The 25,519-nt window shown below is 34.2% G+C and overlaps 1 protein-coding gene across 1 annotated transcript in view; it reads right to left on the reverse strand.

Annotated features, from left to right (window-relative positions):
* FSTL5 (follistatin like 5) overlaps window positions 1-25,519 on the reverse strand; it is a 698,132-nt gene that overhangs the window by 421,322 nt on the left and 251,291 nt on the right. The gene's annotated exons all lie outside the window — the stretch shown is intronic.

The following is a 25,519-nucleotide window of genomic DNA, read 5'->3' on the forward strand; positions in this document are numbered from 1 at the left end:
AGGTCATGTGGTTGTTAGAAATTAACTAATGTTCCTCAAACCTGTTTCTCTTCCTTCTATGCATATACCAAGCTTCATTTCCCACCCTCCCTTTAAGTGAGATCTAGTCAAGTGATGCGGTATGGTCAATGTAATGTGGTAGAGTCTGGTGTGCCACTTTTAGTTTGGCTCATTAGAATCTCCCAGCAATGATCCTCATTCTCTTTTTAGTCACTGACTGAATGGAGAGAGCTTATAACATGTGATATAATTCAGGGGTCTAAGATGGAAGAAACCTGGATCTCTGAATTACAACATGAAGCAGAGCCCATCTAAACCTGGAAAACATACTGGACTATAATAGGTACAAGAAATAACATTTTATTGTGTTACATCACAACTGATTTGGGAATATTTTGTTATAGAAAGTAGCATACTTGAGTAATCAATATGTATTGATAATACACATTGGTTACCTTGGATTTTTGCCCTGGGTGATCTTTAGGAGAGGGTTTTGTCAGAACTTTCACTGAAGTATACACTAATGAAAATGCTGTCTTTATTTAAAAATAGCAAATATTCTAATGGAGAATAGGTGACAGCACTGTGAAATTATATTTAATATATACTCGAATTTTCACAATTAATTTTTATGCTTTAAGCAATTAGTGACAAATTCTGTCACTGCTTTATTGTATGACTATAGCCAAGCAGTAACGCTCAAAATGGTTAGTGCCATTGAATCCTTTTCACTTGACATGTTCAGTAGCTTTGTTATTTCTTTGTTTTGTCTATACAAAAAGAATGATTTAAATAGAGTACTAAATATATATGTATTTTTTTATCGATCTTATGTTTAGTTTTCTATATATTTCAACTATTATATATTGGGGAAAAAACAATAGGAAGAAAGAATTTTGTAAGATATAAATACTGGGAAATGATTAATTTTATAACTTTAAATTAATTCATTGATGATTCAAATTTCCTTTATAAAATAATTAACTCAGGATTTCTTTATGAGTCATCTATGTATACAGCATATTCTTTTTTTAATCTTTTCACAAAACATTTCATGAAGAGAATTGTGTCTGTGTTACAACAGATATGGTTATTTGAAGTTCTGATATTGGTTGTAGTAGCAATTAAGAATTAATAGATGTAAAAAGGAGTTTATGGATGTGATTACAAAATACATGTGACTTTTTTTGTTTATAACTAAGAAGAATGAAAATATGTAATTTGTTTTTCATTCACGATTAGATAACAGTCAAATTATCCTAGATTTAGCAAAGCTTTGAAAAGCAGTTTATGATCATTCATCACATGGAGGAGGTCTGAATGCTCTTCTTTAAATAATATTTGGTTTTGTTGAAAGACAAAAGGTCTTCTCTTATAGTAATACAATGGAATCATTTAGTTGAAGAAATCCAGGGTGATGGTAATTCATGTTTGTCCTTGAACATCCTGGGGAAGCATGAAATAAATATGTTTTAAGAGGGTGGTAATCTTATTGGGAATGTAAGTAAATTCACTTATATGTAATTCAGTTGTTTCTGCTCCTGTTTCTGATGTACGTGGTTGTAGTCCAGCTGGTTGAAAAATGTGATAGAGACTTGGGAGTTAAAGGCCTAGGAATACTTGCCATCTTGAGTCACTAAATTCTACACCTGAAACTAATATTACACTGTATGTAAACTAACAGGAATTTAAATAAAAATTTGAAAATAAAAAAAAGCCATCTTTGCCTACCTTCGAACAGAGGTTTTCTCTACTAGACTGTCCATAAATAATATTGCCTCTCTCCTATAACCATAAGATTCTTCTCATAAAAGAAAATTAAAAAAAAAAACTTAAGTTGTTTATTTCTATTATAACAAAAATCTATAGTTTATAACCTGATCTTGTCATTTTGAAACATATCAGCAGGTAAGAAAGTTAGAGTCAGTAACACACGCATTGAAGGGAAGATTCTAGTTGATATGGTTCTGAATTATGTAAGATTTACAAAGTAATACATCTCCATTTTTATCCCTCTTAACTTTCTGTGTCAGCGAATGGAAATGAATCCATCTATATAACATATTTATAATCAGTTCCAATGAACTCTGTGAAGGTATAAAATAAAGAAGTTAAGGGACGCCTGGGTGGCCCAGTTGAGTAGGTATCTGACACTTGATTTTGGCTCAGGTGATGATTTGAGAGTCTTGAGATGGAGCCCTACACTAGGCTCTGCACTGAGCATGGAGCCTGCTTAGGATTCTCTCTTTCCCTTTCCCTCTGCTCCTCCCCTCTGCACAAACACTCTCTGGCTCTCTCTCTAAAAAATAAAAAAAATTAAGCAAGGAAGTTCACATGCCACTATTTGCCTGATTGGCACTTAATGGATGCACTTTATTAAGCTATGGGTTGATGGCATATTGAAGTTTAGATGTAAGATGATGTCAAATATCACAAATTCAATTTGAATAAGCCTTAGGCTAAATCCTATTTCTCTATTAACTAATAATGTGAAACAAATCATCTCAAGTATAATGTATCTATTCTTTTATTTCTAGAATCATTTTGCATAAAACGAGAAAAAGATGTGGAAATACTTTGGAACTGGTAAAATGATTTACAAATATCAGTTATTCAAAACCATTGAAAGACATGTTAGAAGAAATAATATTCATTTGTGTCCCTCTGTCTTTTTCTATCTACCTGTTTCTTTCCTTCAGTTGAACAATAAAGTTATATGCTGTGTTTTTAAGTGCAAAGCAACTACTGACAAGGCCAATGATAATGCTGAGTTCATAGTTAAATTGACTGATGCTGCCTGAGCTTCCTCCCCTACAATCTGACATCCTTGAGTGATGGGTAGTAAGGAGGGCACTTGCTGTGATAAGCACTGGGTGTTGTACATAAGTGATGAATCACTAGATCCTACACATGAAATTAATATTAAACTGTATGTTAACTAACTAGAATTTAAACAAAAACTTGGAAGATAGGATTTAGGGACAAAAGCAGAAAAAAAAATCTGACATACTTATCAGTCTAAAATACTGTGGTTTCCTAATTACTTTAATCAGTTTGATTTTTTATCTTCATTAGCTATGGTTCTATCCATATTTGTATTTTTAGTTGTCGATTTTTCCTCGCTGCTTGTAAAGTATTTATTTACTCTTTATTTATACTGTTTTAATCCTATTTGTTTTATTTGGTCAAAAATTTCCCTGTTGAATTCATTCTTTATTTTTTATGCCATTCCAGAGGCATTTATTTCTTATTTTAGAATTTTATTTCCTTAGTTTTGCAATTGTTCTTTTACACACCCAGAATTCGATTAAGACAATTCAGAAAGTTCTATTCTTTTCTTCAGAGACAAAGTTTTTTTCTATATGCAGAAATATCAGGGCAAAGTTGGGAAAAGACACTTTGCTTTCTAAGAGAAGTAGCCTGGTATAATAATATTAGTAATGCAAAAAGATGGTTTACACATCTGATTTCAAATCTCCATTTCTCTACTTACTCAAATTACTAGCTTTTGATCTTATAGTAAGTACTTGATCTCTCATAAATGAAATAATCTCTCATAAGTAATATGTGGATAATACCCCCAGCCTATAATGATATTTTGAATTTTAGGCAAAATCGCATTTGCAGTCATATAGTTAGAAATCAATAAATTATAGATGCATTATCAGTTACTTTGGGGAACATTTGGAAAAAATGAATTATTCCATCTTTATGCTACTCATATTCTGATTGAATTGGCAGAATACTAATGTTGCACAACTCATCCAGTCAAGGAGCGATTTCATTATATCCAACTTTTAAAGCATGACTTTAAGTAATGCTACAAAATCTGAATGTGTCCTGATGATTAAAGACCTTTTCATGCCCAGGAGGAAGAAAAAAGGGGTGTAGTGTTTCTCCTATTTACCTTGCAACTGCCTGCTACCTTGTTTCACAACTTGAGGCTTACGGTATATATCTTTCTCTTCGACACAAGTTTCTGCCACCAGAGAAGCCATTTGAGTGATCAACTTTAATTGACAGGGTAACTTCAATTTTCTTTGACTTCCTCATATTTAAGAAGTTTTACTTCCAGTCCACATTAGCTATCCATGTTCACGAACGCATCTTGGGTTTTGTTTTTCTGATGTATGCTTGTTCTCCAATATCTTACACTTCAGTATCCTATGATTATAAATTGCTGTGCTTTTATTTCATTCACTTAATTGTTTGAACAACTATCAGCTTAGACTTTAATATGACCACCAATAACCTTCTCATTTTCTACTAACTTTTCACCTTAAATCTGCTTTCATTTGCAATGACAGCTCTCTTGAAGCTGGATATTCATTTTGTTATGTGGGAATAAAAATCACTGGTCATATTATCTTAGTTATTAAAATAATTCAAGATGCATTTATTTTGCCTTTACATTATACTTCTACTAGCCCAGTTTTTTTAAAAAGGGGGGACAAAAGCTTGTAAGTTTATTTAACATTTTGTTATTCTTTTCAGGTCATATTTATTACTATAGAATAACACCACATCAATATCCTAGAGGAGAATACAGGAAGCAACCTCTGTGACCTTGGCTGCAGCAACTACTTGCTAGACATGTCTCCAAACGCCAGGAAACAAAGGCAAAAATGAACTATTGGGACTTCATCAAGATAAAAAGCTTTTGCACAATAAAAGAAACAGTTGACAAAACTAAAAGACAATGGACAGAAAGGGAGAAGATATTTGCAAACGTCTTATCAGATAAAGGGCTAGTATCCAAAGTCTATAAAGAACTTACCAAGCTCAATACCTAAAGAACAAATAATCTAATCAAGAAATGCGCAGAAGACATGAACAGACATTTCTCCAAAGTTGACATACATATGGCCAACAGGCATGAAAAAATGCTCAACATCACTCAGCATCTGGGAAATACAAATCAAAACCACAATGAGATACCTCCTCACAACGGTCAGAATGGGTAAAATTAACAACTCAGGAAATGACAGATGTGGGCGTGGATGTGGAGAAAGGGGAACCCTCTTACACTGTTGGTGGGAATGCAAGCTGGTGCAGCCACTCTGGAAAACAGTATGGAGGTTCCTCAAAAAGCTGAAAATAGAGTTACCCTACAACCCAGCAATTGCACTACTGGGTATTCACCCCAAAGATAGAAATGTATTGATCCGAAGGGGCACCTGCACTCCAATGTTTACAGCAGTGATGTCCACAATAGCCAAAGCATGGAAAAAGCCCAGATGTGTACACACACACACACACACACACACACACACACTCTGGAATACTACTCAGCCATCAAAAAATGAAATCTTGCCATTCGTAATAACGTGGATGGAACTAGAGGGTATCATGCTAAGTGAAATAAGTGGATCAGAGAAAGACAATTATATGATCTCACTCATATGTGGAATTTAAGAAACAAAACAGAGGATCATAGGGGAAGAGAGGAAAAAATAAAACATGACGAAATCGGAGAGGGAGACAAACCATAAGAGACTCTTAATCATAGGAAACAAACTGTGGGTTGCTGGAGGGGGGTAGGAGTATGGGGTAATTGGGTGATGGACATTAAGGAGGACATTTGATGTAATGAGCACTGGGTAATATATAAGACTGATGAATCACTGACCCCTACCTCTGAAACTAATAATACATTATATGTTAATTAATTGAATTTAAATTTTTAAAAAAGAATGGTAAAAAAAGAACACCACCAAAGTTTCTTCTTTGCCACAGAGATTTTAATCCTAGCTGTTTCTAAATCTATAAACCACATAGAAGTCTATAGGTTTAAATATATATTGAATATATCTATGCACATATTCTCCACAGTTTTTCAAATTTGAAGAATTAACTCCAAATCAACTGCAAGTATTTAATATAAACTCTTAATAATTCTCATATCACACTATAAGTTTATTTGGTAACTTTTACAAATGTGAAATGTCATTATTTATATGTAGAAAATTAAAATGCTTTGAATATCATGATTTCTAGGTCTATCATCCTAATAATGTAAGTTAACAGTGAAAGAAGAGTACAGCAAGTAGAAATCTTCAGGCTTCCTTTTGAAAAAATATGCAGGGCATTGCATAATATTTTATCTCAATATTTTATGCTTTACTTAAATTTTAACTTAAAGTCTTATTCATATATTTAAGTGCATATTATAAAAATATTTGCCACAATGTTGTACTCTTATGCTTCTTGCAATAAACAAAGAGAAATTATTTTTTGCATGATACAAGTCTGTGTTTTCCCACCATAGCTAAAATTTCTGTTTTAACACTTAGTCATACAGTAAAAAAGATGGATGTAATCCCTGTACAGCCATTTACCATCTGGTTAAACAAAACACTTAAAGATACTTCTGCAATTGTGATCAAGTGACAGCAGATCTAAGAGCAGACAGAGCTTGGACTCTAAAATGATGATTGTACAGCTGTAGTTGGCATCATTAGAGACCAATAAAATCTTTATGTTCCGTTTGGATGGCAAGGACCTTTATCAAAGAGAAGCTCAAATGGCTAAATAACAAAGAAATGATCCATTTAGCAGTTGTTTTAAATTTAAGACAGATAATGGAACTTCTAAGTCATAATTAGCTTTTAACACTGGAAAGATTGTTTTCAAGTTCTATATTGCATTCTGATATTTTAAACTTGTCATCTTACCATAATTCTTTGATTATGGTTTTGCTTCATTTTTCTAATGTCATCAATCGTAAGCTAAAGCCATCACATAATCCTTAACAGCCAAACCACTGAAATTATCAGAATGCTTTCATACTATTTCCAATTAAATAGCACAATAGAGAAAGAAAACGCCAAATGTCTTTTGCCTAGTAAAAAATAAGCAGATATACACTTTTGTTTTCTTATCAGGTAGTTCAAAACTGTTTCTGAACATTGGGTATTTATTGGGTTCTCCATTAACAGGATAATTCCTGAGAAGCTATATAAGGTCCATTAAAACAGAACAAATGAGCACAGCATACTGCTGACTGATTTACAATACAAGCACTAATCCCTTAGAAATCACACTTAAGAACTTCCAGGGCTCTAAATTGGCATCAGCAATTTTTATTAAGTGGTATTTTTTTTCTTTCTCTAAATATTCAATAATCGTGGTCCCTAAATATTTTAATGATGTTCCAGACTGGAAGGTAAAACTAACTTTTTACTCCTGCAAACTTAATATTCGTCAGACTTTCCTAAGGAATGACTGCAGAGCTTAAATTTTATCCATTGTAGAAAAAACAGGTATGTTTTTTCAATATAGGCTGTACTATAAGCTTCATGAAGTCAGAGGCTAGTATGCAGTTCTTGGTTTTGGAATTTTACATGAAGAGGATATTACCATTCATCTAACTCAATGTTATGTCCACCGATGTGGAAATTTAAGTCTGAGATGAGTGTTTGGATAAAATTACACTGTAAGAGGTAGAGCATAGACTAATGTCAGGCCTCCCCGACTCCAGAGTTCCAGTTCCTCTCCATTACACTATAAAAGTATTAGTTCTGACTTCAGAAAAGTCGGAATTCTTCTTAGTTCATGCTCACATCATTACTGGACCATTATCAGTGTCCATTTTAGTGGAGTATTTGGGCAACTAACTTATACCCACACACACACACACACACACACACACAACAACAACAACCTTTCTTGGTCATTTCTGTGTGTCTGCCTGTGGACAAAGATACATATGATTTTCAAAATATACTTATGAAACACACATGCACACACACATTAATTTATGAGATGCATATTTATACTGTATTCCATGTTGTACAGGAAGCTTCTCTAAGACAGGAAATTATTTTCTTCAAGTATGTGCACACTATTTAGTAAAGCTCTCCTGGCTATCTCAGTACTTGCCAAAAGTAAATCAATGCTTGGAGACATCCATCATAATGATAGCTTGTATGTCCAGGGTGCTTACTATGTGACAAGCGCTGTGATTTGTGAGCTCCACTCCTAGAGAGTGTTCAGCCAGCACAACAACTGTGTGGGGTAGGTATTGTTATTATCTCCATTTTGCAGATAAGAAAATTCAGACTTGAATGTTGGCAAATTTGCCCAAGACCTCACAACTAAGAAGTAGCAGGAGCACAACAACCAGGTGTGATCTGACTCCAGTGTCCTTTATTCTATTCACTTAGCTACACTGAAATCCACTATAACATTTCAAGTGTTGTAAATTAGAAATATCCTTTCTGGAGTGCCTGGGTGGTGCAGTCGGGCGAGCATCAGACTTTTGTTTTTGGCTGGGGTCATGATCTCAGGGAAGTGAGAACGAGCTCCCCATGGGGCTCTGCGCTCAGCATGGAGTCTGCTTGAGATTCTCTCTCTTCCTCTCTCTCTGCCGCTCCTCCCCCACTCTGTCTCTTTAAAACAAACAAATCTTTATAAAAATGTCCTTTTTTCTGCATGAATAAAAAAAAATCTATTGTTACAGTTCTTTCTACCTTTTAAAGAAGCATTAATTTAAAAAAAATTATGTCTCATGTTCTTTTATTTGGAACCACCTTTAAAGTGAGATTTATGGTTTGCATTTAATTGAGGAGCTCAATTAAGTTGCAAGACTTTCCACGCTGTTAGTAAGTAGCAGGGACAGAAACTGAACCCAACCCTCTGAGTTTAAGTCCAGAGCTATCTTAAACAGAGAAATACGAAATTGAATTTGCACAGAGTTTTTGGAGTTGCCTGAGCCTCCATCCAAAGCAGGTGTAACTGTGAAGTTATCTATGATATATCAGAGTGGAAATGCAGCAAAAAGCAAAAAAGAAAATAATAAAGTTAATTATTTTAATTTACTTAAGAGTGAGCTTAACTTTGTGCCAACTACTGTAATAAAGTTGTTTACACATTATGCTGTTTAATCCTCACTACAGACTATTAGAATTATTTTTACATGTCACAATATGTTTGGCTTAATTATTGACCAGAGGACCACTGGCTTCTAAGTGGCAGTGGTGAAATTCAGAATGAGTATTCTGGAATCCAGAGCTTGCATTTTCTGGTGAGCAACAAACAAAAATACAGAGGAGCATATCTACCTCTTTCCTTCCTATATTATTTTCCCTTAGATATCTGTATTGCACTTTATCACTGACCCAGAACAGCCCCGTGAATCACAAAAGAGTAATGTTTTCCTCCTCCACCTATATGGTCATGGAAATATACAGTTGATACATAGGATCAGTATGTGCCTAGATAATTAATCATTAAGTATCAGTTTAGACTTAATATTTTTGATATGTTGTCATGACCGATGAATTCCATAATAATGCTAAACTCTAAAATACTGCTAATGATAGTATAGTCATGTTTTGACATCTTATTCATTCTCTTGCTACTTGAACTATTTCATTTTTTAATGATAAAAATGATACATTACAAGTTAGACTGAAGCATACAAAATTGTTTTGTAGGTGAAAATGGTAAATATTAGCATTTTCTTAGGCTTTGAACTGATAATTTTATTTCCTAAAATGTTGATACTAACCTTGATTATCAGGTAGTACTTTCCTAATCGACCTCCACTAATGTATTAATGCTTTATGAACATTTTAATTTAAATGCTGGAGAAAGGTTTCCCACTCCCACTGCACATGCACCCAAATTAGTATTAAAGCAGCTTAATGCAACTGAGAAAAGTTCAATCTTTGATTTTGTTTTATATCATATTAAGAATTGGTTTTCATTTCTCATTAAACATTAATAATTATATACAATGGAGTTTGTATCTAATAATGCTGCAGCTGCATAAGGTGATAAAACATGAAAATTTTAATATCTTAAACCTGAAAAATATTAATTTTTTTTCTAATTAGGTAATTGGGCATCTACATAATTCCATAAGAGTGTTTGTAAAAAAATTTTAAAAGATCCTGCTTTTATTCCTATAAGACCTTTTGAATTATAGAGATTTTATTGTGTTATATTTACATTCCACATTTTCAATTCCAGTGTGAAAACATCAATCAATTATACACCCTGAAATGTATTAATTGTTTTTCCTTAGGTGTTAAGGATTCTATCGGCATACGGAATTCCATCGGCATATACATATTTGTATAAAATATACAAATCTTTTAAAAATAGTAAATGTATGTTAATACCATATATCTTTAAAATAAGGAAAGCATCAAACATTAGAATTAAACTGGATCATACTATTTGTGATATAATATTATTGGAGGAATAGATTATATATTTCATTCAATTTATTTGTAATAGGTAACTGGGGAATACTAAGTAACATATATTCTATTGGCATATATATATTTTAAAGTAATTCATTCATTTTTTGTATGTATCCACTGCGTAACTAAAGTTCCAAAGTTCTTTGTGGCAAGATTACTATAACTTATAGTGAAAGGCTGTTGCTGTTGTTTCAGTTAATAGGCTAATATTTAGAAAAGTTGATGTCTACAAGAAATTGCATAGTGCAGAGAGGTCCTTCTACCCACCAACTCCTACATTTGCTATTATTAACATCTCACCTTACTTTGGTGTATCTGTTAAAATTAATGAACTGGTAGTGATACTTTATTATTAACTAAGGTCTATAGTTTACATTAAGGTTCACTCTTTGTGTTGTACAGCTCTATGGGTTTTGGTAAGAGCATAATGTAATCATCATTACATTATCATACAGAATAGTTGCAGGGCTCTAGAAGTCCCCTAGGTTTCACCCACTCATTCCTCCTTTCATCTCTGAGTACTTGACAAACACTAATCTTTGTACTGTCTCAATAGTTTTGCCTTTTCCAGAATGTCATATGGTTTGAGTCATGCAGTGTGTAGCCTTTTAACTTAACAACATGCATTTAAAGTTCCTTTAAGCCTTTCTGTGGCTTGATAGTTCATTTCTTTTGTTTATTTTTATGTATATATAAATATACATATGTATTTATATGCATATGTCATATTATATACTTATTGCATTTAATCAATATTATGATATTCATGTTTAAATATGATATATAAACATATTTTATGTATTATAAATATATTGTCATTTGCATAATTAAAATGTATGAAATAAATATAAATACATATTAAAATTTTAATCTATATCTTATATTCACATTATATTATGTATGCATATATGTATTTAACATATGGCTATGGTACTCTATCCACTCACCCATTAAAAGACATCTTGATTACTTCCAGTTTGAGGCAACTATGAATAGAGCTGCTATAAATATTTGTGTGCAGGACTTGTTGTATTTTGTGGACGTAAGTTTTCAACTCAACTGGACAAATACCTGGGTCATATGGTAAGAGCATGTTTGGTTTTGTAAGAAACTGCCAAATTGTCAACTATTTGGGGTCAGAGAGTTTGAAATTTTGAAACATTGGATATTATAACAGTAGGGTATACTTCTGATTAGTCTACATTTATGTTTTTAAGACCTGCATCTGTCAACCCAAAGTGTGCTTTCTTATTTTTTTTAAATCAGATATTAGTTCTCAAGAGACTTTCACCAATTATTAAGATGTGTTTAAAATTTGAATATTCAGAGTGCTAATCTACAATTGAATGCAATTACCAGCAATAAATCGGGTCTATGGTACCTGCACAGATACAACAAAGTAAATAATTCAATCTTCTTACATTTAGATTTCAAGAAAGTGTAATTCAGTCTTGAGATTTTAATTACTACAAGCTCTCAAGTGTAAAGTGTAATTCTTATATTTTTTAAACAACCAGAATGCAAAAGTCACTAAGTGGCAGCAAGCAAATTGAAGGGTTCCAGCTTATGTCAAATTCATGTCATGTCAAGTCCTTTAGAAATAAAATGTCACTTGTTATTGTCAGTTTGGGGGTGTATTTATTTATTTATTTATTTTAGCTATTCCAATAGGTATCTATTAGTATCTAATTGGTATTTATCTTTGCCATTTCCAAATGAAAAATGATGTTGAGCATCTTTTCTTACACTATTTGCCACCTGCTTATCTCTTTTATTGAGGTGTCCATCACTACTCAATCTCCATCCCCTTTCTTCAGCTACCTACGCTACAGTTTTCCTTCAGGAAGATACTCTTCCTCCATTCTATATCCTGGCGGATGGACTAATTCCATCTTTAATATTTGAAGCATGCCTGGCATAGGGAGTGAGGCAGTAGGCAAAGAATCAGGGATAACATGTAACCCAACTGTGTCAACTATGACATTCTCATTGGAATTTGTGTGAAGAAGAAGCTATCTTTCCATTGGACAGGAAACTAGGAAAAAAGAAGTCACAAGATGTTGCAGACATATGAGAAAATGTCTGCTGAGATGTCTACTTCCTGACTCTCAGGTGGGGCTGATGCAGAGGGGAACAGAGGCAGGCCAGGGACAGAGGACACACTAGGATGTTATTAGAACCCCTGTATCCAGCTGTATTCTACTCTTGCACTTTTAATTGTATATACCACTAAATTTCCTATTTGCTAAATCCAGTTCTTTGGATTTTTCTGTTAAGTCTGAAAGCTGTTATTAACAGATATATTCAAATATAGGTGTCATTAAAAGGCCTAAAATTCTTTTGCTAGTCACAGAACTTCCAGGAAGTTCTCTCTTCCTATTCATCTAGTTATTTAAGCTAATGCTTATTTATTGAACATCTGCCATGTGTCGGATACTGTTCTAGGGTTTGAGGATGAACTGATGAAAAATAAAAATAAATGTCTCTGACTTCATGGAATGTCATTTTAGTGGAGAAAAACAAAAGCAGAAGAACAGACAATATATGTCAACAAGTAAATAACCAAAGATAAGTAAACCCCTTCTTCAGTGTAGCCAGGCTTTTGTGGAAAAAAAAACAAAAAAACAAAACACCAAAGCAACTTGCCCATAAGAGATTCTGCATTTAAAAAAAAACATGTTAACAGCATTACCACCAAAGTTCTGAATCTAGGAATTCAAAAGTGAGGCTGTAAAGTGAGTTTAGAAAACCTCAGCTTTAAACAGTAGTTGAACAAGCATGTCATGTTGCCCACAGAAAACACATTTGGAGAGTCACAGAACAAAAGCAAATAATAAATGAAGCACAAAGAGTGGCAGGAACGACCAAAAAGTGACTAATAATGAATTCTCAGAAAGAACAGAAAACCCTTACTAAGGATAGCAACAGTGGACACTGAGCCTTGCCAAAGGTGTCTGTGTATACCTTGAAACATAAGACGATGCAAATACACTCAAAACAGTAGAACTATGGTATTTGTCTGGTTCCATGTGATTAGTTAGCACAATTTTCAATTGTAAAGAGATTATAAGAATACATATGTTGATATTATCTATGCTATTTAACTCTAGAAATCAGTTAGCCATTTACTCAGAGCCTGTTACTGTTTTCCTACACCACTCTTATTGTTGCTGTTAAAGACATCTGAAGGGGTATTTTTTAATATGTGTTCACTCATTTCTTCATTCATTCATCATTCATCATTCATTCATCATATATTAACTGAGTGACTCCCTCAATTCTAGACTTGGCATAGATGATCTACAAGAAAGATGTCCCTGCCCACTCTGAGATTATACTTAGTAGTAAAGCCTGCCAAAAAACAGAAGACATAAACTGATAGTCACATTTCCGGCAATGTTTCAAATGTATACTTAAAATGTTTTGTGTTTTAAAAATGAAGTAGAGAATACTTAATGTATTTTGAAGAAAATATCCAAAGGTATCTTATAAAGGGTATCCTGTGAGGCGGTGGTATATGAGAGCTGAATGAAGTAAGGGAATGAGCCATGCACAGGTCCGAGGAATAACATTACTAGTAATGCAAAAACAGGAAATGTAAAGGTCCTTAGGTAGGAATGAGCTCACTGTGTTTTTTTTTTTTATTTTAATGTTTTTTTATTATATTATGTTAGTCACCATACAGTACATCCCTGGTTTCTGATGTAAAGTTCGATGATTCATTAGTTGCGTATAACACCCAGTGCACCATGCAATACATGCCCTCCTTACTACCCATCACCAGTATATCCCATTCCCCCACCCCTCTCCCCTCTGAGGTCCTCAGTTGGTTTCTCATAGTCCACAGTCTCTCATGCTTCATTCCCCCTTCTGATTACCCCCCCTTTCTTTATCCCTTTCTTCCCCTACCTATCTTCCTAGTTCTTATGTTCCATAGATGAGAGAAATCATATGATAATTGTCTTTCTCTGCTTGACTTATTTCACTTAGCATTATCTCCTACAGTGCTGTCCATGTTGCAGCAAATGTTGAGAACTCGTTCTTTCTGATAGCTGAGTAATATTCCATTGTATATATGGACCACAACTTCTTAATCCAGTCATCTGTTGAAGGGCATCTCGGTTCCTTCCATGCTTTGGCTATTGTGGACAATGCTACTATGAACATTGGGGTACATATGGCCCTTCTCTTCACTACGTCTGTATCTTTGGGGTAAATACCCAGGAGTGCAATGGTTGGGTCACAGGGTAGCTCAATTTTTAACTTTTTAAGGGACCTCCACACTGTTTTCCAGTGTGGCTGTACCAACTTGCATTCCCACCAACAATGTAGAAGGGATCCCCTTTCTCCACATCCTCTCCAGCAATTGTTGTTTCTTGCCTTGTCAATTTTTGCCATTCTAACTGGTGTGAGGTGGTATCTTAGTGTGGTTTTGATTTGAATTTCCCTGATGGCTAATGATTTTGAACATTTTTTCATGTGTCTGTTAGCCATTTGTATGTCTTCATTGGAAAAGTGTCTGTTCATATCTTCTGCTGATTTTTTGATTTGTTTATTTGTTTCTCATGTATTGAGTTTGAGAAGTTATTTGTAGATCTTTGTAGATCTTTAGTGTCAATGAAAATAGACCTGAAGCCTTAATGAGTAAGCAGTCAGGAAGACTTATAAAAGAGGAAGGGCATTGACATGGGTATTGATCAGATCACATGAAACCTTCTGCATTGTGGCTAAGATATTGCATTTGGGGTATCAAAATGCACTTAGGGTGTTTTAAAAGAGAGAGAGTAACATAATTTTGTATTTTATAAATTTCTTTCTAATCTTTGAAATAGATATGTAGTTACAAAAAAAAAAAACCTAGAGTAAGACTAGGTTTGCATAAATTAAACCCCACTAAAGGTGAGTATATATGTGGAATATTTCCAAATTTATCTTTAGTTTTTTTATCTATATATCCTCTGTTACATGTATTCTGATAAATTTAATTGTTCTCAGTCCTTTAAAATACCTACCAACTCAATAGTTACCAATTATAAATCATACATAACAGTATTTTGCCTAGTTTTTAATAAGTTTAATGACTATTGTACCTACCTAAAAGGCCCTCTGTAAAATCCATTTAATATATAAAATCATATGATATCCAATCTGATAAATAATTATTCAAGTCCACTAAGAGAAGACAGAGAATCCCACAGACACGTTTCTGTGTTCATTAGCCTTAGCCAAATTATTTTTCTGTTTGCTACAGTAGTAGAGCTTTATTTTTAATACATAACATTTAAATGGTCAGGCAAGGGAACATATGCATGTTTAAATAATAGATAAAAGCAATAAGGCTAAATTTGAATGTAACAGTGATTCTCTTTTTCTTCATCTTCAAGAATTTGTGTCTTATTAAAGTGAAGATGAAAGGATTAACGTATAAAGCTTTTCTTTTTTAAAAAATTTCCAAAAGAATACATTTTGTGCATATACTTAATCCTTGCTACTCTCATATCTACTCTCTTACATTTTGCTAGCTTGCCCACAAATATTAAGATTTTGATAACTGCTTTGAGATGTTTGAATGGTGAGGTCTAATTAATCAGCAAAGTCAGGCTACTCACCCTGGTGAGAGTTGACAGTAGACTATATTAAACACCTTTTCAGGATTTTTTATTGTGATGGTTTTAATAGGTGTTATCCTACAGGATATCAAATACCAAGCTCTAACATTCTTTTTTTTCATGTAGTTCATTCATTTTTTTTCTTTTGATCGGGTTATTAAGTCTTCTATAACTTTCCCTCCTCATTTTATGTGCCAGCACTTTTAACACATTTTAAAAGACACTATTGATGTGACTGGTCCCAAGTGTTCTATTCAACCATAATTTTCATTTCCTTCTGGCATAAAGAGATAATATTTAAAAACCTTCCTTTTCTAGACCCCTCAAAAGCCATTACACCTTTGTCCCATAAAAATAAGAAAAATGAGAAACCCTTTTTTTATTCATTTCCTCAATTATTATTACATGAAACCACCCTTTCGTTTATTTTTTCTTTACTCCTACTCCATTTTAGGTATAATGGATTAAAACACCCTTGTTGTAACTATAATAAACCTTTAGTAGAATATGTTTTTTTGACAACTACAGTCACACATCATGATTTTAGGTATAATACCTCAATATTTTTTAAAAATTCTTATCAAAAGCCAGATAGCTCAATTATTGATGTCACCTGGATTTTCCCCCAAATTAGACATTGATGTTTTACTAAGGACATGGGGCATTTGTGTGTGTGTGTGTGTGTGTGTGTGTGTGTGTATGTGTGTGTGTGTAGCTACAGGCAATAAGTCTCTCTTGGGTAAATAGTATGTACATCTTCTCAAAGTATAATTTGTCTTTTTTCCTTCAAAAACATAAGGTGCATAGATCAATCACTAATTAACTGAAATTCAGACACTGCATGTCCTTGGCCACCCAAACCCTTAAAGTGTTACTCTGGGCCCTTCATTTATCTTCCAAGTCTTCAGTCCTTGCTTCAATCATGTAAGGATAGCAGAATGTGAAAGGCAACTTTAAGACAGTGATAGAAACAGTACTGCGAGACAAACTCAAGAGCTAAATTTTTGGAGAAAAGAGTCAAGAAAAAGAAAAATTCCCTTGAATATCCTAACTTGTGTTAGAAAAGTCCTATATGAAAAAAAATGCTCACTTTTGTCGATAGTCTGAAATTCTAAAACTTCAAGAAATGTTTTCTCAACTTTCATTATCGTTTCCAGAATTGCTTAGATTCACAAGCAAATGATAAATTCTGTCACTTTTATTTTTCAAAGATTTAATTTATCCATCATCTACCTATCTATCATCTATCTGTCTATCATCTATCTATCTATCTACTTAGAGTGCATAAGTCAGGGGAGGGGCAAGGGAAAAGGAGAGAGAGAGTCTCAAGCAGTCTCTGTGAGCATGGAGCCTGACACGGGGCTAGATCTCATGACCCTGAAATCACGACCTGAGTGGAAATCATGAAGCAGATGCTCAACCAACTGAGCCACCCAAGGCCCCCAATTTTGTCACTTTTAAACTCACAGGCTTTGGCAGTTAAGTATCAATCTTAGCATGAAAGTACAGGTGTACAACATGAATGTGATGATTTTTCCTTAACGCGGTGAGGGATTCAAGAGGATCATTCTTAAATTGGCTTACAATTTAATTTATTCAAGTGCTTTAGGATTTGATAATTAGAAATAGGAAGTTTATTTTCTCAAAATTCAACCCATTATTGATTAGTGCTGAGAGCTAATTACTTAAAATATCTCATTCTTCTTTTTCTCAGAATAAGAAAATTTATTGTTGAAACTTTATTTTAAATAATTTATGCAAAGCAATACTAATAGTGTTCAATTTACATAAAATTCTTTTATTTATTTTTTTAAATCTTTTTTTAAGATTTTTTTTTAGATATTTATTTATTTATTTGTTTATTTATTTATTGTTGGGGTTAATGTAGAGCATGAAATCAGCCATAATACCTGGCTTGCTACAATGTAACAGGGAGGCCCCTGAGGGTAGGGAATGTTTCAGAGAAGGGCGTAGGCCTTTGGAATGCCGAGGCCTGCGTGACCATTCTGCCCTTGGAATGCCGCAGGGAGTTGCCTTCCCGAAGCTTTCTTAGCCCAAAAAGCCGCCCTGTGATCTAACAGATGTAGACATTGCCCCTTAGGGTATGTTTAGCAGCACTCTTAGAACAAGCACAAATGAGCATATCACATCTTTCCGGTAAACAGATCCTCCCAGTTTCAGTAAGACCCCTCCTCACACATCATGTGCTTGAGGAACAGTGCTAATGATTTGTGATTATCCTGAAGGACCAATGAAAGCTAGAGCAAGGAAGAGCAAATGGTATTCACCTCTGAGCGTTGAACCCCTTGCCCTTCTCTCTTTCGCAGTAAAGTTTGAAGTAATCTTTCATCCGTTGGTATAGGGACTGCTGGCCGTTCCCAGCCTTTATTTATTTATTTATTTATTTATTTATTTATTTATTTATTTATTTATCAGAGAGAGAGAGCACAAGCAGGGGGAGCAGCAGGCAGAGGGGGAAGCAGGCTCCCCATTGAGCACGGAGCCTGATGAGGGGCTCCATCCCAGGACCCTGGGATCATGACCTGAGCCAAAGGCAAACACAACCAACTGAGCCACCCAGGCATCCCTAAAACTGATTTTATTTTGAAGGGGTGAGGGCATGTTTGGTATTCAGCAGAAACTCAGACCAGTAAAGGATGACTATATGTTAGTCTTAGAAAACCACAGACCAAGAAAAACCCCATGAAATACACACATATTGTTTGATGAGGGAATAGAAGGCTGGCTGAAGACAAAGCAGAAGCTGACACCCTGCAACCCCCCCCTCCCATGTACGCAACATTCCTCAGCACTCCTGGCTGCCCCAAAACTAAGGAAAGGACCTGCAGCTCACTATAGTGATAGTGTAAACAGCCTTGGCTTGACAATAGTGGGGCCTCCAATATCCTGCGAGTCTTCTTTGACATATGAAAGTAACAGCAGGTCATCGATAAGGACACAGTGATAGTGTGGACAGCCTTGGCTTGACGGTGGTGGGGCCTCCAGTATCCTGCGAGTCTTCTTTGACATATGAAAGTGCTTTCTCAGCCTCCCTTTTTCCTCACCTCCCCCAATCCCAGGGTATATAATCAGCCACCTCTCACAACCCGGGGCAGCAGCTCTTTCTGCCCACGGGTCCTGTCCCCGTGCTTTAATAAACCACCAATTTTGCTCCAAAGACGCCTCAAGAATTCTTTCTTGGTCGTCGGCTCCGGACTCCACCCCACCGAACCTCACCTATATTCCACAACCTCATCATTTTTCACTCCATAAAAAAAAAATGACTTGAGTATTAATGCCAATATCAATATACTTGCTTATTTAATTTGATATTTCATGTTAAAAATCACTGGATCCTCAGCCAGTTAAGTATTGAGGCATGAATGGCAGTCTTTGAAAAAGTCATTGTTCTATTGCTATAATATGTGGGACTATAAAGATTAACAATATTACCATACATTTTAGTTTCATCATGAATGTGTATATATGTACATATATCTTTCATTTTTCAATTTATACTTGAATTACTTAATTCTTATCTCTGATTATGAATTTATTAGATGTCTATCACAATAATAGGCAGTTGGGTGATATTGTACTTTAAAAAACCTGATATATAAAAATTCACTTTATAATAAATTTGGGAAAAAAATGATCATTTTGCTAAGTAATTTTCATTTTAAAGGAGATGTTCTTTCACATTGCAGCTCCTTTAAAATTAAAAAAAATTGTTTAACTTATATATAACTATCATAGACAATTTTGGTGAACAATAAAATCTATCTGCAATGAAACTTCATGTGTAATAGGTACTGAGTCAGAAATAACTGCACTTTGTGTGTTTACCTAGAGATGCTGCCACCGCATCACAGAGGTTCTGTGATCAAGAAAGAGACCCTTAAATGGCCTCTTTTTAAAACATGAATATAACGCACACAAACCATATTCATTTTGAAAGAAGATTATGATCAAAATCAGTGAACATGTGAAGCAAAAAAACAAGAAAAAACCCCCACAAAACACTGTTTTCTCTGTTGATGTGGAGACACTGGGGATGCACAGGTAGGTAAGAATGAAAGGTATGACCTTTGCCATGGATAATCAAAAGGAGAAAAACATGATAGAGTGGACTAGTAGAGTCCTGTTTGAAATTTATTGACTGTAGAGGACATTGAACATTCAAAGCACAGCCAAGCAGAAGAGAAGGAGAAATGGACAGGTTTGTGAGAAAGGCTTTCTTTTTTGACCCAGAATGTGGCTGAGACTGAAAGCTTCCAGGGAACCTACCTTTGGACAATGTTTTAACCTGTGATGTTGGCATATGAACTCTGAAATTAGAGCCCAACCTGTGCAAACCCGAGATAAGTTCAAAGAGTCAAAATTCCAAACTCCTGAGTGAGTATAAAAGACACAGATTCTGTGATAGAAGAGTGGGGAACAAAGACTTGAGTGTCCTGAGGAAAACACACACTTAAGCGCCCTAAGAAAATGACAAGAAACCAGCCAAGTCACATCCTATGAATGCTCACTGATATCATTAATAATAACCATCTTTTCCTTCCTCATTCCTAGTTGTCAGTGATAAGATGAAGTAATGAGACTGTGCCGATATCCAGGAGTAGGAAAAATGACAGCAGCAGAATGACAAAAACAAAGGAATTCAGGTTAAGCAGTTCGGTGAAAAGAAGATACATTTTTGAAGTGGCAAAATGCTCTAGCTCAAATTGATCCATTCGCTTTAATTTGATTGGAAATAAGGTTGGAATAGAGGCTGTTTTTTTTAATTTAACAGTTTGGTCCTTCTGAGCTTTCCTTAAGAAGAGGGTCAGGAGATTGGGTTATAAATGGGGTTGATGCCTTGGCCTCTTCCAAAAACCACATTATAATAACTTTTTTTTTTTTTTTTCTCCCTTGTCAGGGCCACTGGTTTCAAGTCTCAGGGAACAGTGGAATTCTTTGGGCCGGGAGGCAAGGACTGGGGAGGGAAGGGTAACAAGAGGCTTTAAGTAACAAACTATTTTCTATATCTGCAAGAAAATTTCTAAATATTTAGTATAACCTGGGGTCAAATATACTAACCTTCTGCTCCCTATTGTTTGCTGTATAATGTCTGGATATCTAAATAAGATTTTTATTTGTTATTTATTTATTTATTTATTGTGGTATTCTGATGTTGAAATAATTAGAATTATATAAAAAAAGCATGGCATAATCTTTCTTTCATATGTTTATTGATAAGTAGAAAAGAAACTCACTTCCGTGCCTGCTGCTTCCTGTGGATGTAGACACAGCACTGACAAATTTATACAGGAGTCGGTGTGCGTGTTTACTATGGAATTAATGAACAAAGCTGTTGCTATGTTGTATACGAGCTGTTTCTGAGCTATGGAGATTGTGCCAATGTGTCATGTAAATGTTTCCACTTGTTAAAATTTTTAAAGGCCAAAACATGTGCTGTATTATTCAAGCATATTTTTCCCCGGGATTTGGAAGTAATTTTGACATAAATTTAATTAAACCCCCAAATCCTACTCTTATGTTTTGTAGACTGTCATCACAGCTAAATGCCATAGTTGTTATTCTGAATACAGGAAAACACATCCCATACCAACCTACAGGTTCCTTTATATTTCACTAAAAGTGCAGTGGATGTAAGCCTAGTAGCATCTTTCAAGTGAAAATTAAACAATAATCACTTTGTCTTATGTAATTAAATTACACACATGTGTCTGTTTTGAAAGTAAGTAAATGCGGAGATACACAAAAGAAATTATGGGTTTTGTTAAGTCACAAAAACTCCACCTCGAAGCTGGAGTTCTAGTGTTAATATTCTATGCTTTTTAGGAGCAGAAGAAGGTCTAATGACCAGATAGATACAATGACTCCCAAATGTCTTTCTCTTCTTGGAATATTCGCTGAGTCAAAATACGCCATGCACTACATATGTGGTATTAGGTTCTCTGGGTTTTTGTAGGCATGCATTAACCTCAGGCTATACTACATCACTACACCTTACTTGCTATCATCACTTATCTGAAAGTAGAGTGAACGACCAGTATTTTCTAGGTTGTTAGAGTGAACTTAGACAGGCTGAAGATGTAAACGCTTATAAAGAAACACTGTCTGCTGATTAGAACGATATGCAGAGCTGCAAAGTTGCAGAGTTAGCATACATTATGAGAAGGCAAAACTAGTTCTCCACACATTCCTTTTGAGTTCTAACTTCCCTGGTGTTGTTTCCTAAATTTGATTCTTATTTCTTGCCAAATATGTTTCTCAGGGATCCTTGATCGCTCTTTTAATTTGGACCTTATACTCAATAAACCTCCAAGAAAAAAACCTAAATATCTGTAGACAACAATTGGATGTAATGTGGCACATATACCCTATGAGAGAAAAAAAAAGTTTCACTTAAACAAAAGGCAAATGGGTTTGTTTTGACAGACTAATTTCATGTACTTGAATATTAGGTAGAGATGCTAATCTAACCTCATATCATGAGTCCAAAAAGGTGGAAATCATCATTGGCCATTCATTGATTTGTCCAGCCACTCATCTCCACCTAGTTAGCAAAAATAAGAACTGCTGTCATCTTCATCTTTGGACAAAGCATTAAGAGTGGGTCTGCCACAGGATTAGGTGTCAATAAATAATCACTGTGAATGGTTAATTTGCCCATACATACCTATCCATGGTGTACATATGCATATATTTTATTTCTACAGATATTTTATATTAATTATTACCTGAAGTCTTTTGACAACCATGTAATATTTTGAGCATTTATAAAATTAATCAAGCATATGTAATATTGTTCCTTTCAACTAATTACACTAATGATCAATTAAATTCATCAAATGCTCATGCATCTTTCTGAATTTTTAATAGCACTTTCTTCTTTTAGGAAAAAAAAAATTTCAAAAATGAATTAAACGCCAACGACCCCAAAATATCCACATTAAATTTGTCTATATTTCAACATTATTGGCAGCCAGATTGATTAAAGCATATAAAAAATTGAATATGTTCAAATGTAGAAACACTAGGCAGAAAATTTTGAGCTGCCTCAAATTTTCAAATTACTTGCTTAGCTAAACAAAGCAGTTTCTCTTGTCCAGAACATTGACTTACAAATTAATAATAAAGTGATATTATGTTAGATATGTTTCAAGGTAATTTCCCATCCACACTCTGTTTTGGAGAATTACCTTCTAACTGTCCCTCTTTTTTCTAAAATATCTATCCATCTATAGATATGGATACAGATACAGATGATATAGATATGGATATCTTGTCCCCATGCCCATCACAGTGACTGCTAATTGATCATAGAGGTAGAGAGCCATTGAAACAAAACAGCTATTATAGGCCTATATGCTTTCCAAGGTCTTGGAAAGGTATGACCTGGCTAACTAGTTTAAACAGATTTCAATCCTGGAAATTTTAACTAAGAGGCACAGATGTAAACAGAATGTTAACTTAAGGAAGTTAAGCCAAAATATGTGATACAATTTCCAAAATGTAGAGATGGTTGGGGAATTCATTCTCGCCTATCTGCAGACTTAGGCAAGAGATACCCACCCGGAAATCTCTGGATACTAGAGGAGGTACACACAAAAAAGCAGAGATAAGATAATCATACTACCCCTGAAAGATATGGAAAATATGGCTTTGGACTCTTTTCTCATCTATTTCTTTCCTGGGGGGGGGGGAATCCTGGTTAAACCTAATTTTTCATCTTTTTGATGCCTTAATCTAAGAAGCTGACTATATTTGTAGAAAAATATACAAGCACAAAAGACTACTCTCACTTTAAATTTATGAGCAGAGATATATAGTTCTTCAAAACTGCAGTAAATCCTACCATATTTCCTTTGTCCTTTCTCCCTTTGTTTTAATTTTTCACAAAATCTTTTCTTTGTTTTTCTCAAATCTTCAAAACCTTTTCCTCTGTCACTTTCAACTGATGCTTCATTTCTTATTTCATATTAAAAATATATGAAATATATTTGAATTTAATGAAATATATAAGAAATAATGTGCTCTTATCTGGTTGCGTATGCATCCAGGTCTGCATCTGCATCAGCAACCAGATAAGAACAACACACTTTTATATAATAAAGTAGGTCCATCTACCTGCACCTGAAAGTGCTTAGTTTTCCAATCCTTTTCTACGTAATGGATGAAGAATCCATGCTCTCATCTAAAGTCAAATCTAACCCTTGTCCATTGGATCCTATTCTCTCTGGCCTATCCAATGCTTCTGCTCTGACAGCTACCTCTGTCATCTTGATTCAAACCACTGTCATCTCTTTCTCTCTTTTGGGCAACCATAATTAGATATTAATTGACCTCTTGACTTACACCTTGCTTTTCTGTACTAATGAATTCTCACCCAACATCTCTTTAGATGTCATCAACAGGAAAAAAATACTGACAAAATGTAATCACAACTCATGCCTAGATTTTGGGGGGAGACTTTTAGAGAAACATTATACAAGTCACTAGAAATTCATATATTGATGAAAGAAACATATAGAAACAAATCTTTAAAGTAATTATCACATAGGGGAACATATTAAATGTTTCACATTTATGTGAGTACACACCACTCTCTATTGTAACCATGAGTTTGATAAGTAATTTATAGCTAGTTGATGTGGTGTCTTGAACTAAAACAAACTGATTGCATATTACTGCATTAAATTAATTTGAATTTTTATTAATTGAAGTTCCTTATATTTTGCTTAATCAGTTATCAAAAGAGCAACACTGTTAATTACCTATGCCTCACATTGTGTTGGAAAATGTCAAATCTCCTTTCTTCAATGTGATTTCCTCCAAATATTTTTTTCACATAATTATCTGGATGATAACCACAGGCAGAGCTTCTCACTTTTCCCATTTGGTTCTAAATTTTTAGCATTAATAGGTTTTCAAATGTCTTCTAAAGTATCTATAGACACCACTCAGAAAGGATTTCATTTATTTATTTATTTATTTATTTATTTATTTATTTATTTATTTAATCTATATCTATTTATTTGAAAGAGAAAGAGAGAGAGAGCAGGGGAGGGGCAGAGGGAGAGAGAATCTTAACCAGACTCCACACTCAGCATGAAGCCCAACACAGGGCTCGATCTTATGACCCTGAGATCATGACCTGAGCAGAAATCAAGAGTCAGACTCAACCATCTAAGCCACCCAGGAGCCACCCCCTCAAAAAGGATTTTAAAAGTGAAATATAAATCAGACTAATAGAGAAAAATGTTCAATTTCATTTTCTAGAACATTTTATCCCCAATTATATATGCTGAGTGTAATCAGTGGAAAGATTTTCATCATCCTATTTTGCAAAGAAATATTAAAGAGAAGATTTTAACTACATTAAAAAATAATGGTTGTAAAAAATGTTCTTCACTTTATAAGTTACAGAAATGTCACACTCTGCATTTGAAAATAGCATACTGAGAAAATAAACATAAGTGAAGGTGTCAGTAAGTGGTAATGATTGATGTAATATTTAAACAGTCTCAAGAGAGAAGAAAAATTATTTGAACCGATAAAATATATAAAGTGTTCTCATTTTTCTGTCACTATTGAATTTTGTACTTATAACTCTTAATGGAATAGTCATACATCCATAGAAAACATGAAATAAAATGTTAAATGAAAATATTTATTCTATAACTTGAAACT

This window comes from Ursus americanus, chromosome 13 (genome assembly GCF_024610735.1).
Source record: "Ursus americanus isolate L20-20 chromosome 13, mUrsAme1.1.p, whole genome shotgun sequence".
NCBI lineage: Eukaryota > Metazoa > Chordata > Mammalia > Carnivora > Ursidae > Ursus > Ursus americanus.